Genomic DNA, 16,181 nt, shown 5'->3' with positions numbered 1-16,181 from the left:
AGCATTGTACCTGCAAGAGGTATGAGCTATTCGCGTATCTGTCACTTATTTATTCACCTTTCGGAATCATCTGTAGTCAGAATACCGTAGAAGCTTTTAATTGTCCATGTACTTAGTGGAGAAATACTAGCAGGTTGAAGTATGTGGTAGAGTGTGACGTGATTACAGAACCTGATGTTATTAACAGTGTATAACGTGAAACACCATTTTGTTTCAATTTTTCATGGAGATTCAAATATTAAGTGATGGCTTTTTGAGACAGATTTCTATACTTTCTATTTGGAGTAGTTCATGCACTTTCATTTTGTATTCTCAAACTAGTTTCTTAGTTCCTCAATGGTAAACGTGTCAAGCGCATTGTCCTTTTCCACCCTTTTGCTTTGACCCCTGACATCCTATGTGACGTCATGACTTCATGTTGAATTAGATGTAAGCGGACTGTTATTAAAAGTTAGCCTGTGGTTGTGTTACTTACCAGTGTAATCTGTGATGTCTGTAAACTATGCTGTTATTCCCAAATACGTTGCGACATCCGAGGGTTTGTTTTGGGTGGAACCTGAGACCACAGATTAAATTGCCGTTGAGAAACCAGTAACGATTATATTTTTATTCTGTTTTCTGACAAATATTTGTCTGTTTCTTTCTGCATATCGCACGATTTCCCAGGGTAAGGGTAGGCAGGACCTTCAGACCATAAGATAAATTTTTGTGAGTTAAACGATTAGTGTTTATGATTATTATTTGATTCTTATAGTTATTTAGCTGTCTTTTTAATGTGGGAAGTTCGTCGAGATTGATGTTAGCCCTAGCGAAATTGCATTTATGGTGGTAATGTTATTCATAATTTTTTAATTTACAAATATTTGGCCATTTTTCGAATGTGACTCTTTGAGACGCTGCGCTTATGAAATCCATTGTTCCTAAGAGGCTCAGCTTGTTTTTACCGGTCGCTCACTCTCGCGCTCCATGATTGTTTTTTTTGTGTGTGTGTGTGTGGTTTTTAGTATTTTTTTTAGCTGAATTGGATCGAGGTTCTGGTATTTATTGGTGAATTATTTGTTTTATGTTTTTGAGCTTTTATTCTACATCTACATCTACATGATTACTCTGCAATTCACATTTAAGTGCTTGGCAGAGGGTTCATCGAACCACAATCATACTATCTCCCTACCATTCCACTCCCGAACAGCGCGCGGGAAAAACGAACACCTAAACCTTTCTGTTCGAGCTCTGATTTCTCTTATTTTATTTTGATGATCATTCCTACCTATGTAGGTTGGACTCAACAAAATATTTTCGCATTCGCAAGAGAAAGTTGGTGACTGAAATTTCGTAAATAGATCTCGCCGCGACGAAAAACGTTTTTGCTGTAATGACTTCCATCCCAACTCGCGTATCATATCTGCCACACTCTCTCCCCTATTCCGTGATAATACAAAACGAGCTGCCCTATTTTGCACCCTTTCGAAGTCCTCCGTCAATCCCACCTAGTAAGGATCCCACACCGCGCAGCAATATTCTAACAGAGGACGAACTAGTGTAGTGTAAGCTGTCTCTTTAGTGGACTTGTTGCATCTTCTAAGTGTCCTGCCAATGAAACGCAACCTTTCGATCGCCTTCCCCACAATATTATCTATGTGGTGTTTCCAACTGAAGTTGTTCGTAATTTTTACACCCAGGTACTTAGTTCAATTGAAAGCCTTGAGAATTGTACTATTTATCGAGTGATCGAATTCCAACGGATTTCTTTTGGAACTCATGTGGATCACCTCACACTCTTCGTTATTTTGCGTCAACTGCCACCTGAAACACCATACAGCAATCTTTTCTAAATCGCTTTGCAACTGATACTGGTCTTCGGATGACCTTACTAGACGGTAAATTACAGCATCATCTGCGAACAACCTAAGAGAACTTATAACGATATGTTTACGTAATGTGTATACATAAACATACAGTTATAAATGTCCACGTTCGTAGTCGCTAATTATAACAATATGTTTACTTTTGTGATGTAACATATAGCTGTCATCAGCGGTGGAAATATATTTGCGAACGCCGACCTTGTGCGGCTGTTTCTTGTTGGATCGTCTGATCAGTCGGAAGTGGCATTGCAGAGGAGAGTAAATGCCTATTCAAAATATAATTATTTTTGATAGCTCAACATGAATTTCCTAAGGGACCGTAGTTTATCATGCATTTACCAGTAGAATATGGCGTGAGGAAATATTTCGCCGCATGCAACTTCCGTCCGATTTCGACGAAAGAATTCGTGACTGTGAACTCTCTATGTGGCAGAAACATAAAGAAAATTAAGTAACTTCATGAAGGAGTGAGACATAGATTCTATATTAAATAAATAGTCCATACACCAGTTCCATTTAACTCTGAATTTATGGCAATTAATAGATGAACTTACACTGCAATGAAGGATTTAACATGGATGCAGTTTTGACTGGCACTTCTCTTCTCGTAATGAAAATAATTCCTTTGACGTTTTCACATACACGTCGCACAATAAATCTACTGCTATGCAGTATTGCACTTTTAGTATTACACTTTTACTTTACACTAAAATAATATTATTTTTAACGATAATAATACGGCGGCAAGACATGCGCGTCCGACAAAGTTACAAGAGACAAGAGAAAAATGAGTAACTGAGTAACTGTTAATCGAGAATATCTCGTACATCAAAAGAATGCGTAAAAGTGTTCTTCTTCTGTCCGTTTTTCGCGCCGCGGTTTTCAAAGTCAATAACTCACGCATCTCTGACGGCGCTTCGACAATAAACAAGTTACGTCACAGGTCGTTCACCTTTAACATTCTCGCAACATTATTTGCTACCTGTAGCTGTTGCCGAGCGACTGCTCGATTAGTGAATGATTTAAAATGATAAGGCAATCACATAATGTTACAAACTGCTCAGATTGTCACCCAGGTCATTTATATAGATCAGGAACAGCAGAGGTCCCAGGACGCTTTCCTGGGGAACACCTGATATCACTTCAGTTTTACTCGATGATTTGCCGTCTATTACTACGAACTGCGACCTTCCTGATAGGAAACCACGAATCCAGTCGCACAACTGAGACGATACCCCATAGGCCCGCAGCTTGATTAGACGTCGCTTGTGAGGAACGGTGTCAAAAGCTTTCCGGAAATCTAGAAATACGGAAACAACATGAGATCCCCTGTCGATAGCGGCCATTACTTCGTGCGAATAAAGAGCTAGCTGCGTTGCACAAGAACGATGTTTTCTGATACCATGCTGATTACGTATCAGTAGATCGTTCCCTTCGAGATGATTCATAATGTTTGAATTTCCGTTTGTAGTGTGATTCTAGTTTTATGTACTTCTTTCCTTTCGGTTTATTCTAAAGGAATTTGTGTATATAATTTTTCGATTAAGTTGATATTATGTGGGTGTTGTTTTGTATCTCTGTCCTCGGTTTAGGAATAGAGTTCACACGAAATATGATACCAACTGTCCATGTGTTTGTCTTTTTGTTTCTTTTGTTTGCTTTATTCTGGAGAAATTCATGTGCGTCATCCTTGCATAATGAGATTAGTGCGTGTGTATGTTTGTGCGTTTGTGTGTGTGTGTGTGTGTGTGTGTGTCTGTTTGTGTGCATATGTTTGTGTGTTTGGGGGCAGGGGAGTCTTGTATATACTGTGATACCATTTGTGTGTTATTTTTTTATGTTTTTACGGTTATCACGGAAAAGTTCCTATGCGGTATTTTTCGATTATGTCGTTTTGTGGAGCTGTGTGTGATATCGCTGTCTTCCTTTGAGCTACAGGTCAAGCGAAGAATTCGATTCCAATTCTGCCATTTGTACAATTTTTTCTGTTTATATTAGAGACATTCATAGGGGATCTGTGATCGCTGTCTGTTAAAGCTATCTTGGTACAGCGTACGCTGCGATTAGGCTTGTTTTTTATGTTTTCGTTTGCATAATTCCGGAAGAATATGTGTGTGTGTGTGTGTGTGTGTGCTTGCTATTTTCCAGTTATGTTGTTTTGTGGAAGTGTCTAGTACCACTGTCTTTGTTTCATCTGTATGGTCAAGCGAATTATTCGAATCCAATTTTGTGTTTACTATATATTTTGGTTCGGTTTATTCTAGAGAAGTTCTTAAATGTTCTTAGATTTAGTAACCTTTTCAGTATGTCCCCATCCACAACTCTCCCATGCCTGCGATTGTCCCGATAATTTCATTTCATATGGTGATTCAAATAGTTCCCATGGTTTTATATTTGTTAAGAAGTGCGTTATACAATACAGAACGGTATATTTTAACAGAAACGATCGATTTCGGTCTAGGACCAGACCATCATCGTGTCCAAAACCCTTCAGAGCTATCCGTCTGAGTAAATGGAATCGCAGTTATCAGATGTACATTGTTCTGTCATTGATATTAGTTGTACATTCATAACATTACGTCCATTTAACCTCCACAAAGTTTTTTGCCAATATTCGATATAATATTTTGATGGAGCTTTGTACATCTGCTAACTGCATAGCAGAGATGGTTTTTGGACCCGATGATTTTCTGATTCTAGACCGAAATCGATCGTCTGTAATAAAATATGCTGTTACAGCTGTGCGCTGCATATGTCAGTTAACATTCGTTAAAGCTGCACAGCACCACCTACACAAAATATTTTATGTTTGTTTTTGATTCTAATGGTCTATATTGCTGTCGCCGTCTTGAAGAATGTCATAGCGCTCTTATTAAATGTTATCTGTGGTTGTTGTAATATCTCGTGTAAACTATCCACTTTACTCCAAATATGACGTCGTGGGTCAGAGCAGACGGATAGAATTGTAGCATGCTCTATTCTTTTCAGATGCTGAGATTCACATCGAAAACGATGTTAGCGATCTTTCTCGCCGGTCGATTAAACATACATAGTGTCTGTAGTTTATAACAGGGTCATGCTGCTGGAATTTTCTTCCGTCTGTGGAAACAAACACGTTTTGCGAACTGATTCCAACTGCTTTGTGTCATATTGACTTGACCTTATGCCTTAACAAAGGAATGTAACTCTCTTATCGGTTAAAGAAATTGTATTCAGAGTTTGGAGTATTTTTAATCGGTAAATTCTTTCTGTGAATTTATTAGTTATTCGGGCGTTTTCATCCTTTAGACTCTGCTGTATATCTTCCAATAGCAAGGCATGATTATATCGTCTGACATATATTTAAATTACTAAAAATTTTACTGCAGTGCTTGTTTACCTATTGATATCGACGTTCCTATAAAATAGTGTGCTCTGTGTTTACTGGTATTGCTATTAGTGGGGTTGCTATTTAATGTCGATCACAGGGTATGCTAACAACAATGCTATGTCACCTAAACCGTCGAAGACCGTTGCCTAGCAATTACTTCCGTATTCTCTCGAGTACTAGAAGTGCCCATACGAATTTTTTCTGTGAGTTAAACAGTAAAAGAAGCTTCAGCTTTGATTCAAGTGTTGTAGCATCGAGGTTTGTGTTTCAAGAACAACTAAGGAAACTTTTTAAAGTTCTTGGGGAGCTTTAGAAGCTTTGAAGTAAGCTAACGCCCAGCTTCAGAGACGAGGTGCATTGTACCCGCAAGAGGTGTGAGACATTCGAGTATCTGTCAATTATTTATTTACCTTTCGGATTCATCGGTAGTTAGAATACCGTAAAAGCTTTTAATTGTCTGTGTACTTAGTGGAGAAATACTAGCAGACAGAAGCGTGTGGTAGAGTGTGATGTGATTACAGAACCTCAAGTTATTAACAGTATATACCTTGTAACACGATTTTGTTGCAATTTTTCATGGAGATACAAATGTTACGTGCTTGCTTTTTCAGACCGATTTGTATACTTTCTATTTGGCATAGTTCGTGCACTTTCATCTTGTATTCTCGAACTAACTTCTTAGTTCCTCGATGGCAAACGTGTCAGTGCAATATCCTTTTCCACCAGTTTGCTTTGACTCATGGCAGCCTAAGTGACGTTATGACTTTATGTTGAATTGGATGCAAACGGATTATTATTAAGGGTTTGCCTGTGGTTGTGTTACTTACCTGTGTAATCTGTGATGTCTGTAAACTATGCTGTTGTTCCAAATACGTCGCGACATGCGAGGGTATGGTTTGGGTGGAACTTGAAACCACAGACTTAACTGCCCTGGAGAAACTAGTCAACATTATATTTATATTGTGTTTTCTGACAAATATTTGTCTGTTTCTTTCTCGACTTCATTCGATTCCCAGGGTAAGGCTAGGCAGGACCTTCAGAGCACAAGATAAATTTTTGTGAATGAAACGATTAGTGATCATGATTATCATAACAGTCTTATAGTTATTTGGCTGTCTTTTTAATGTGGGCAGTTCGTCGAGGGTGAGGTTAGCCTTAACCAAAGTGCATTGGTCAAAAGGTCGTGAGTGAAACGAGTAGTAATGTTATTCATTAGTTTTTATTTACAAATATTTAGCCGTTTTTCGAATGTGACACTTGGAGACGCAGCGCTTATGAAATCCATTGTTCCTAAGAGGCACAATTTGTTTTGCCGGTCGCTCACTCGTGTGATGCATAATTGTTTTTTTTTTCTTTTGCTGTGGTTCGTAGTATTTGTTTAGCTCAAATGTAACGGGTTTTTGGTATTTGTTGATAACTTATTGGTTTTCGATCTTTGAGTTATTTATTTCCGTTTGTAGTGTGATTCCAGTTCTTGTTATTATTTTCTTTCGGTTTATTCTAAAGGAATTTGTGTGTATAATTTTTCGATTATGTTAATGTTATGTGGGTGTTGTGTTGTATCTCTGTCCTCGGTTTAGGAATAGAGTTCACATGAAATATGATAGCGACTGTCCATTTGTATGTCTTTTTGTTTCTTTTGTTCACTTTATTCTGGAGAAATTAGTGTCCGTCATTCTTACACAATGAGATTCGCGGCCGCGTGGTGTGTGTGTGTGTGTGTGTGTGTGTGTGTGTGTGTGTGTTTGGGGGGGGGGGATTCTGGTATATACTGCGATACCATTTGTGTGTTATTTATTTTATTTTTACTTTTAGGTTTACCACGGAAAAGTTCCTATGCAATATTTATCGATTTTTGTTGTTTTGTGGAGCTGTGTGTGATATCGCTGAATTCCTTTGAGCTTCAGGTCAAGCGAAGAATTCGATTCCGATTCTGAAATTTTTGCCATTTTTCTGTTTATGTTAGAGACGTTTTAGGAGATCTGTTATCGATGTCTGTTAAAGTTATATAGGTACTGCGCACGATGCGATTAAGCTTGTTTTTTTTTATGTTTTCGTTTGCATCATTGCGGAAGAATGTGTGTGTGTGCAGTTTTCCAATTATGTTGTTTTGTGGAGGTGTCTAGTACCACTGTCTTCATTTCATCTGTATAAGTCAAGCGAATTATTAGTATCCAATTTTGTGTTTACTGTATATTTTCGTTCGGTTTATTCCAGAGAAGTTCTTAAATGTTCTTAGGTTTATTAACCTTTTTTACTATGTCCACATCTAAAACTCTCCCATTCCTGCGATTGTCCCGATACTTTCCTTTCATGTGCTGTTCAAATACTTCGCATTGTTTTTGCATCTTAAGAACTGCATTGTTGTTGTTGTTGTGGTCTTCAGTCCTGAGACTGGTTTTATGCAGCTCTCCATGCTAATCTATCTTGTGCAAGCTCCTTCATCTGCCAGCACCTACTGCAACCTACATCCTTCTGAATCTGCTTAGTGTATTCATCTCTTGGTCTCCCTCTACGATTTTTACCCTCCACACTGCCCTCCAATGCTAAATTTGTGATCCCTTGACGCCTCAAAACATGTCCTACCAACCGATCCCTTCTTCTAGTCAAGTTGTGCCACAAACTTCTCTTCTCCCCAATCCTATTCAATACCTCCTCATTAGTTACGTGATCTACCCACCTAATCTTCAGCATTCTTCTGTAACACCACATTTCGAAAGCTTCTATTCTCTTCTTGTCCAAAGTATTTACCGTCCATGTTTCACTTCCATACATGGCTACACTCCATACAAATACTTTCAGAAATGACTTCCTGACACTTAAATCTATACTCGATGTTAACAAATTTCTCTTCTTCAGAAACGCTTTCCTTGCCATTGCCAGTCTACATTTTATATCCTCTCTACTTCGACCATCACCAGTTATTTTGCTCCCCAAATAGCAAAATTCCTTTACTACTTTAAGTGTCTCATTTCCTAATCTAATACCCTCAACATCACCCGACTTAATTCGACTACATTCCATTATCCTCGTTTTGCTTTTGTTGATGTTCATCTTATATCCTCCCTTCAAGACACCATCCATTCCGTTCAACTGCTCTTCCAAGTCCTTTGCTGTCTCTGACAGAATTACAATGTCATCGGCGAACCTCAAAGTTTTTATTTCTTCTCCATGCATTTTAATACCTACTTCGAATTTTTCTTTTGTTTCCTTTACTGCTTGCTCAATAAACAGATTGAATAACATCGGGGAGAGTCTACAACCCTGTCTCACTCCCTTCCCAACCACTGCTACCCTTTCATGCCCCTCGACTCTTATAACTGATATCTGGTTCCCGTACAAATTGTAAATAGCCTTTCGCACCCTGTATTTTACCCCTGCCACCTTTAGAATTTGAAAGAGGGTATTCCAGTCAACATTGTCAAAAGCTTTCTCTAAGTCTACAAATGCTAGAAATGTAGGTTTGCCTTTCCTTAATCTATTTTCTAAGATACGTCGCAGGGACAGTATTGCCTCACGTGTTCCAACATTCTTACGGAATCCAAACTGATATTCCCCAAGATTGGTTTCTACCAGTTTCTCCATTCGTCTTCAAATAATTCGTGTTAGTATTTTGCAGCTGTGACTTATTAAACTGATAGTTCGGTAATTTTCACATCTGTCAACTCCAGCTTACTTTGGGATTGGAATTATTATATTCTTCTTGAAGTCTGAGGGAATTTCGCCTGTCTCCTACATCTTGCTCACCAGATGGTAGAGTTTTGTCAGGACTGGCTCTCCCAAAACCGTTAGTAGTTCTAATGGAATGTTGTCTACTCCCGGGGTCTTGTTTCGACTCAGGAGTTTCAGTGCTCCGTCAAACTCTACATGCAGTATCGTATCTCCCATTTCATCTTCATCTACATCCTCTTCCATTTCAATAATATTGTCCTCAAGTACATCGCCCTTGTATAGACCCTCTATATACTCCTTCCACCTTTCTGCTTTCCCCTCTTTGCTTAGAACTGGGTTTCCATCTGAGCTCTTGATATTCATACAAGTGGTTCTCTTTTCTCCAAAGGTCTCTTTAATTTTCCTGTAGGCAGTATCTATCTCACCCCTAGTGAGATAAGCCTCTACACCCTTACATTTGTCCTCTGGCCATCCTGCTTAGCCATTTGGCACTTCCTGTCGATCTCATTTTTGAGACGTTTGTATTCCTTTTTGCCTGCTTCATTTACTGCATTGTTATATTTTCTCCTTTCATCAGTTAAATTTAATACTTTTTCTGTTACCCAGGGATTTCTACTAGCCCTCGTCTTTTTACCTACTTGATCCTCTGCTGCCTTCACTACTTCATCCCTCAGAGCTACCCATTCGTCTTCTACTGTATTTCTTTCCCACATTCCTATCAATTGTTCCTTTATGCTGTCCCTGAAACTCTGTACAACCTCTGGGTTAGTCAGTTTATCCAGGTCCCATCTCCTTAAATTCCCACTTTTTGCAATTTCTTCAGTTTTAATCTACAGTACATAACCATTAGATTGTGGTCAGAGTCCACATCTGCCCCAGGAAATGTCCTACAATTTAAAACCTGGTTCCTAAATCTCTGTCTTACCATTATATAATCTATCTGATACCTTTTAGTATCTCCAGGATTCTTCCATTTATACAACCTTCTTTTATGATTCTTGAACCAAGTGTTAGCTATGATTAAGTTATGCTCTGTGCAAAATTCTAACAGACAGCTTCCTCTTTCATTTCTTAGCCCCAATCCATATTCACCTACTATGTTTCCTTCTCTCCCTTTTCCTACTCTCGAATTCCAGTCACCCATGACTAATAAATTCTCGTCTCCCTTCACTACCTGAATTATTTCTTTTATCTCATAATATATTTCATCAATTTCTTCATCATATGCAGAGCTAGTTGGCATATAAACTTGTACTACTGTAGTAGGCATGGGCTTCGTGTCTATCTTGGCCACTATAATACGTTCACTATGCTGTTTGTAGTAGCTTATCCGCACTCCTATTTTTTTTATTCATTATTAAACCTACTCCTGCATTACCCCTATTTGATTTTGTATTTATAACCCTGTGTTCACCTGACCAAAAGTCTTGTTCCTCCTGCCATCGAACTTGACTAATTCCCACTATATCTAACTTTAACCTATCCATTTCCCTTTTTAAATTTTCTAACCTACCTGCCCGATTAAGGGATCTGATATTCCGCTCTCCGACCCGTAGAATGCCAGTTTTCTTTCTCCTGATAACGACGTCCTCTTTAGTAGTCCCCGCCCGGAGATCCGAATGGGGGACTATTTTATCTCCGGAATACCCATTTTAACCATACAGTAAAGCTGCATGCCCTCGGGGAAAATTACGGCTGTAGTTTCCCCTTGCTTTCAGCCGTTCGCAGTACCACAACAGCAAGGCCGTTTTGGTTAATGTTACAATGCCAGATCAGTCAATCATCCAGACTGTTGCCCCTGCAACTACTGAAAAGGCTGCTGCCCTTCTTCAGGAACCACACGTTTGTCTGGCCTCTCAACAGATACCCATCCGTTGTGGTTGCACCTACGGTACGGCTATCTGTATCGTTGAGGCACGCAAGCCTTCCTACCGACAGCATGGTCCATGGTTCATGGGCGGGGGGGGGGGGGGGGGAGAACTACATTATACAATACAAAACGGTACATTTTAACAGAAACGATTGATTTCGGTCTTGGGTCAGACCATCATCGGGTCCAAAAACCGTCTCAGCTATCCGTCTCAGTAAATGGAACCACAGTTACCAGATGTACATTTTTCAATCATTGATACTAGCTGTACATACATAACAATACGTCCATTTAACCTAGACAAGGTTTTTTCCCAATATTCGATATATATAGGTAATATCAATGATGGAGCTTTTTACATCTGCTAACTGCTATTCCAATTAAGCAGACGGATTGGAGAGATGGATTTTGGACCCCATGATTTTCTGATTCTTGACCGAAGTCGATCATCTGTAATAAAATTACAGCTGTGTGCTGAGTATGGCAGTTCTCAACTTTCATTAAAGCTGTGCAACACCACCTCCACAAAATGTTTTATGTTTCTTTTTCATCCTAATGGTCTATATTGCGGTCGCTGTCTTGAAGAATGTCATCGGGCTATATTATATGTTATCTGTGCTTGTCGTAGTATCTCGTGTAAACTATCCACTTTACTCCAAATATGACGTCATGGTTCTGAGCAGACGGACACAATTGTACGAATGCCATATCCTTTTAAATTTTGAGATTCACAACGGCAACGATGTTAGCGAACTTTCTCGCTTGTCGATTACACATACATAGTGTCTATGGTCATAACAGGGTCATGCTGCTGGAATTCTATTCCATTTGTGAAAACGAACACATTTTGGATATTGATGCCAACTGTTTTGTGTCATACTGTGTTAACCTTTCACCGTAACAAAGGTGTATACGTCTGTTATTTGTTACAGAAATAGAATTAAGATATTAGAGTATTTTTAATTGGTAAATTCTTTGTAAGTTTATGGCGTTCTCAAACCTTAGACACTGCTGTAAATCTTTCAATAGCCAGGCATGATTATTTCGTGTTACATAGATTTAAATTACTTAAAATTTTACTGCAGTACTTGTTTACCTATTGATATCGACGTTCTTGTAAAATGATGTGCTCTGTATTTGCTGGGGTTGCTGCTTAATCTTGATCACAGGATATGCTAACAACAAAGCTATGTCACCTAAACCGACGAGGACCGTTGCCTAGCAATTACTTCCGTATTCTCCCGAGTACTAGAAGTGCCTATACGAATTCGTTGTGTGACCTGTTGAGTGAAATAAGCTTCAGCTTTCATTCAAGTGTTGTAGCGTTGAAGTTTGTGTTTCAAGAACAAATAAGGCAACTTTTTAAAGTACTTGCGGCGCTTTAGAAGCTTTGAAGTAAGCGAACGCCCAGCTTCAGAGGTGAGGTGCATTGTTCCCGCAAGAGGTATGAGCCATTCACTTCAATGTAACCTATTTATTTACCATACAAAGCCATCTGCAGTTAGAATATCGTACAAGCATTTAAATTACTGTGGATTTAGTGGAGAAGCACTGGCAAGTTGAAGTTTTACGACGGACCTTGTTGTGATTTCGGAACTTTTAATTATTGCAGTGAAACATGCGAAAGATCACTTTGTCTTAATTTTTTATACAGGTTAAAATGTTAGGTGTCTGACTTGTAGAAACGAACCACTTTAATGAGTTTCTGACGAAGTTCACTTATTTTTGTTATACCTTCACATATTAATTACTTAGTTTCACAATGAAGAGTGTGTCGCCAACCTCCTTGCTTCTCTATTCTATTCTGTTACTTCAGGAAATTGAATTAATATCTTGGAATGTAGTTAGCTGTTAAATCCATTGGGAGTTGATTACATATTGCTGCATACCCAGTTCCTAAATACTATTATTTTGTGGTACATACAATGATTTATTTAAAATTTTTCATCACTACTCTCTTTGACCCATTCCTATCGAAGTTGCTACACAGTGTAGAGCACTGCGGCTACTAGCGTTGCTGTTTAATGTTCATAACGGGGTATGCTAACACGAATGCTATGTTACCTAAACCGTAGAGGACCGTTGCCTAGCAGTTACTGGCGTATTCAATGGATTGCTAGAAACAATGATACGAATTCGTCGTGTGAGTTATTGAATTAAAGAAGCTCCAGTTTTGATTCATATATTGTACCGTTACACTTTGTGTTTCGAGGCCCAATAACGAAACATTTTAAAGTTCTTGAGGATTTCTAGAAGCTTTGAACGAAGCGAACGCCCAGCTTCAGAAGCGAAGTGTAATGTATCCGGGAGAGGTATGAGCTACTGACTTAATTGTCTCTTGTTTACTTACCGTACAGAATAAGATGCAGTTTTAATATCGTATAAGCTTATAAATGACTGGATGTGTAGCGGCGAAGTACTGGACAACTGAAACGTTACGACGTAGTGTGATGTGAATTCGTAGTAAAAAAAGTAGTAAAAAAAGTTCCATTCACATTCCAGTACATTGTTTCAATACGTCATGCAGCTACAAAGGTTACAAGGTTACGAGAGAGCATGACTTATAGCGAGAGATCTCTTAGCTGAGGTTTTCACAATTTTAGTTTCTGGAATCGTCTTTTCTCTAACTTACTATTTAATTTCACAACAAGAGTAGCGTCGCGTATCTCTGTCACTAAAAATGTTATATTCTACCTTCTGTGAAGAGGGCAGTACGTAAAAATGTTCCAGCTGCGTGCAGTCATAATGAGTTGGGATGGAAACATAGCAAAAGTATTTTCTCTTTCTGTTACTCAAAGAAATTAAAAAAATAACTTTGAGCATCGTTAAATGTTAATTCCCTTGGGAGTTTGTAAGCTGTACTGGTGTTTCCTTCACTCAAATATCACTGGTTAAATTTCAATCGTAAATATGGTTGTTACGTCGTACGTGTTGTTGATTAGTTCACATGGCGCTTAAGAGTGATTTTAGGTTTAGTGTTGAACTTACGTTATTGATGACTGCCACAAAGAAGGAAAGGTGCAGCCTGGTGAGAATACAGTGACTCAGTGTAACATTACGAGTCAAGATAGTTGTAACGGAACTTGAATAGCGTAAAGTTATCGTTAAAAACGCACGCCGCGCGATTTGTTACGATTTGGTCGGTCATAATAACAGTAACATGCTTTTGAATACAATTAAAATATAAGGGCGATGCCTGTTTAGTGTTATTGGAAAAAATATGTAGTAAATTTATCGGTAAGGTAGCCGATCCCATAAGAAGAGGTAAAATTGGGCATATTAAGGTGTTTTGCTTTATATCGACTAAGCCGATGATACGGCGTCTTTTTTATCCGTTTACTCTCAGAAAAAAAACAAGTAAAGAATTGCTAATTGTGTGTTGTGAAAAATATAGGGGCGAATTTTAAATAGCTACAGTGTATAATCAGACTAACAAATGGACATTCAGTTACGCGAAATAGCGGACAGCGAAGTGTGGTCATTTAATTGAGTACACCTACAGGGCGGTCAATTCCGGCATAAGTCTATTCGCATCTCACGAGGGACGCGGTATTGAGACCGTTTTTTTTTTAATTATATCGCGGAGAGCGGGCTTCAATTTATAAAAAGGAGAAAAGCTGTATCATTATCATTCACTGTTGGTGTCAAGCAACCAAAACTGTTCATCAAAGGGTTTCGGTGAATGAGTGGTGAATGCGAAATGAAACTGTGAACGAAGTTATGGTAAATAAAGCAGAAGAGACAAGGCAATTTGGTCGTATCTGTTGTTATTCCATAAACTGTAACATTACTTCTCGTTGTACGAAGCCTTTATAGACGATCGTTATGACAATTTGCTTTGATGGGCTCTCGTTACGAGTTACGTTTTGGGGACCTGGTCAAGAGGGGATAGTTCGTAGATCTCAACTACTGCAGCTTTTTTGGAATCAGGTGCTACCGTGACCGTTGTGTGTTGTCAATGGCTTAAGGTCATCATATCTCATGCTCTAAGATTGACGCGCCTTTCCTCTTGGTGTAACGGTGTCTCACGGTAACAACGACAACGCCGACGGCGAAGGAAGATACGGGTATTTGTAAAATTTGTAATCTCGTCAGACACTGACGAGCGATTTAGCATATAACCACCACACTTCTGCATAGATTATTACCCAGTAACTTCATACCACCAATATGATGCTCCAATAAGTACACACTAATTAAATTTCCAATCCTGCCGCCTGCCGCGGCGGCCGAGCGGTTCTAGGCGTTTCAGTCCGGAACCGCGCGACTGCTGCTGTCGCAGGTTCAAATCCTGCCACGGGCATGGATGTGTGTGATGTCCTTAGGTTAGGTAGGTTTAAGTAGTTCTAAGTTCTAGGGAACTGATGACCTCAGATGTTAAGTCCCATAGTGCTCAGAGCCATTTGAACCAACCCTGCCTCACAGTGCTATATTGAACGAAATTAAGGTAGTAACCAAATCGTGGCGTAATGTCTGTACAAATGCGATGTTTAAATAACTATACTCGGTGTATATATAAAACTACTGTAGCGTAGCACTGTCTTGCTAATAGTACTTTCTGTCTGGCTGATAGTGATAGCTTTAAATACTTGCTATCAATCCAAAATTATTCATTGTGGATTAAATGTACCACGTAATGAACAAACATTTGGCTGTCATCGAAGAACTAGTGTTATTTTAATTCCTCTATTAGGAAAGAGTAAAAGAGAATTAAAATTATGGATTACTCACTAGTCATAAATGGATAAACTTTTTCAACTAAATCAATTATATTTAATTGATCTGGATGTTATAGATCGTTTGTAACTGACAGCTCTATTTATTACAGAAGTTAAATTTTAAGACACCACATCACGGTCTCAAGTCTTTCCCTACGATAGACTTGTAAGACATCGCAATAAGATATACTCGTGGACACGGTCTGGTCGTATCTAACATGCTGCCCGTTATCGTTGCAGCAATGTTCCGACGAATCAAGACGTTTTTCTCCCGGTGTGTGGGAGGGGAGAAAGACGAAGGTCTGCGACTGGACAAGACCTTGGTCGCTGCTCGACGTACCTTTGAGGTGAGCCACGTCACGTTGCATTACTGATATCATAATAAGCAAAGCACTAAAGTTTTAGAGCTACTTCATCGTCGATAGGTTGATCAACACGTATTACAGATTTACTGTAAATGAATCTGCGGTTCGCTGTAAACATCCCATGTAACACGTCATTATGAATAATACATCTAAGAGAGGAACATCTACTAGGCTATTGACTATGACGATTGTGAGGTGGTTTCCGTGCAAGAAAGCACTTCGTTTATGCGAAGAATGGGGTTCAATGCGCTAAAATAGTAAAAATTCAATAAAGAATCAAAATGTAAAAAAATCTATAAACCTTAATACACACGCACGCAC

Source organism: Schistocerca nitens, chromosome 6 (genome assembly GCF_023898315.1).
Source record: "Schistocerca nitens isolate TAMUIC-IGC-003100 chromosome 6, iqSchNite1.1, whole genome shotgun sequence".
Taxonomy (NCBI): Eukaryota; Metazoa; Arthropoda; class Insecta; order Orthoptera; family Acrididae; genus Schistocerca; species Schistocerca nitens.
This window is presented reverse-complemented; position numbering follows the sequence as displayed.